The sequence below is a fragment of the Montipora foliosa genome, chromosome 5 (assembly GCF_036669935.1).
Source record: "Montipora foliosa isolate CH-2021 chromosome 5, ASM3666993v2, whole genome shotgun sequence".
Taxonomy (NCBI): domain Eukaryota; kingdom Metazoa; phylum Cnidaria; class Anthozoa; order Scleractinia; family Acroporidae; genus Montipora; species Montipora foliosa.
In genome coordinates this window covers 5,555,293-5,557,792 of record NC_090873.1, presented here as the reverse complement: position 1 = coordinate 5,557,792, position 2,500 = coordinate 5,555,293, and the positions used below count along the sequence as shown (strand labels likewise).

The 2,500-nt window shown below is 38.2% G+C and overlaps 1 protein-coding gene across 3 annotated transcripts in view; it reads right to left on the bottom strand.

Annotated features, from left to right (window-relative positions):
• Positions 1-2,500, bottom strand: part of LOC138003473 (uncharacterized) — a 107,602-nt gene that overhangs the window by 36,246 nt on the left and 68,856 nt on the right. The window contains exon 7 of one of the 3 annotated variants that reach the window (XM_068849557.1): positions 909-1,037. The exons of the other annotated variants lie outside the window; for them this stretch is intronic. The gene's annotated coding sequence lies outside the window, so the exon portion shown is untranslated. The remainder of the gene's footprint in view (positions 1-908; positions 1,038-2,500) is intronic. 3 annotated transcript variants of the gene reach the window in all.

Sequence of the window (2,500 nt, the reverse complement as noted above, 5' to 3'; positions counted from 1 at the left end):
TGTTTGTTTTCAAGCCCCTAACAAATTCATGTAGTTTGCCTCTTATCTGAGTTCAAGTTGTTAGCAACTCTTAAGGACCGTGCCTACTATTCTTATTGCCCATTTCGAGATACTCAAGGGTTTCCTAAGGGTGTTGCTACTTAATACAGGGATTTATTTTTGGCGCTGTTTAAAACTATGAGGAGAAAGCAGAACTCAGCAAGTGCTCATGGTATCCAAAAAAAATTGGGGGTAACCATGCTTTTTTCAGAGATAATAATAATAATTATTAAGCTTCAATTTGAAAAAGAATACCACACATTGCTTTGTATTTTACAGCTTTTTCCAAAATGTTGATAAAGTTTCTTTGAAAAATGCCTGGTTATTCCCAATTTTCTTTTTGGATTTCAATAACAACTTAACCAATTAATAAAAAAATAATAGTTTTTGAGCATGCCGTAGCAAATAAAAGAGGCTGACTAAACACTGCCTGTTTGTGTCTGGTGAATGAGTCTCGTTGCGATAAGTGTTGGCTCCCACTATTAAACACTTCTAATTTAATAGACTACCAAAAATGGAAAATGATTGTCTTACCACAACTGCGTACCCCGTGACCCTTATGAAGGATAACAGATTCTGACATTACCTTTGTTTTGAAGTTTATAATTTTTGGACTGTGTTTGGATATTCCAAGTAAGTTTGGACTTGAAGAAGTTTACAAAATATGGGCAGAGTAGGCTCTATACATGTCCAAAAAATAGTAATTTACTTAATAAGCTATTTAATTATTGAATAGAACCTACACCATTAAACAGTGTGAAATAAAATGAACCATGCAAATATAACAAAGCCTATAGGTTAGTGATGGTCTTACCACAACTACTCTGTGACCCTTATAAAGGATGAAGGATAACAGATTCTGACATTACCTTTGTTTTGAAGTTAATTTGGACTGTGTTTGGATATTCCAAGTAACTTTGGACTTGAGACAAGTTTGCAAATAAACATGGGCAGAGTAGATGTAGGCTCTATACAGTCATGTCCAAAAACAGATGAACCTGGAACAAATGGAACAAAACAAGAAATTGAAAATAATGAATGAAGTGGAACAAACAGTTTGCACAGCTACAGTAAATTATGTGCATGTAGTTAAATAAAGAAGCTTGGTGTCTACAAAGAACCGTAGCTCATTAAAACACTTTGCACCACCATTGGTGACCAAAAGTGTACGCTACTTTGGCCACCCCACACATCTTATAATTGTAATAACTGTAATTTACTTTATAAGCTAATTAATTATTGAAAACAACCTTGTATGTAACTTCTTATACACCAATAAATAATGTGAAATAAAATGAAAAGTGCAAATAAATTATTAGCGTTGTCCAGTGTAACAGCACCATTCAGCAGTTCAATAGCTATCAGATCAAGAAACTTCCCTGTTTTAGAGCAGCGCATCGCATGCGTCTGTCCTGTTTGTACCTTCGCTACTAATAGGGGAGACTAAAACGGGACACTAATGGAGGCCACCAATGGAAGACATTAATTGGGGATAATAATAGGATACACAAATAGGGGACACTAATTGGGGATAATAATAGGGGACATTAATAGGGGACACTAATGGAGGACACTAATAGGGGACACTAATAGGGGATGCTAATAGGGGACACTAATAGGGGACACTAATAGGGGATGCTAATAGGGGACACTAATAGGGGACACTAATAGGGGATGCTAATAGGGGACACTAATAGGGGACACTAATAGGGGATGCTAATAGGGGACACTAATGGAGACCACTAATAGGGGAGACTAATTGGGATACTAATAGGGGACACTAATAGGGGACACTAATAGAGGACACTAATGGAGGCCACTAATTGGGATCACTAATGGAGGACACTAATGGGGACAATAATAGTGGACACTAATTGGGGATACTAATAGGAGACACTAATAAAGGTCAGTGGGGGACACTAATTGGGGATACTAATGGGAGACACTAATTGGGGACACTTAAAGGGGACACTAATGGAAGTCACCAATAGTGTCCACTAATAGGGGACACTAACTGGGGAAACTAATAGGGGACACTAATGGAGGCTACTAATTGAGGACACTAATGGAGACCACTAATAGGTGAGACTAATTGGGGAAACTAATTGGGGACACTAACGGAGACCAACAATAGGGGAGACTAATGAGGGACAATAATAGTGGACACTAATTGGGGATACTAATAGGAGACACTAATAGGGGACACTACATGTAATAAAGGTCACTAGTGGGGGACAATAATTGGGGACACTTAAAGAGGACACTAACGGAAGTCACCAATAGGGGACACTAAATAGGGGTCACTAACTGGGGATACTAATAGGGGACACTAATGGAGGCCACTAATTGGGGACACTAATGGAGACCAATAATAGGGAAGACTAATTGGGGATACTAATAGGGGAAACTAATAGGGGACACTAACGGAGACCACTAATAGGGGAGACTAATTGGGGATACT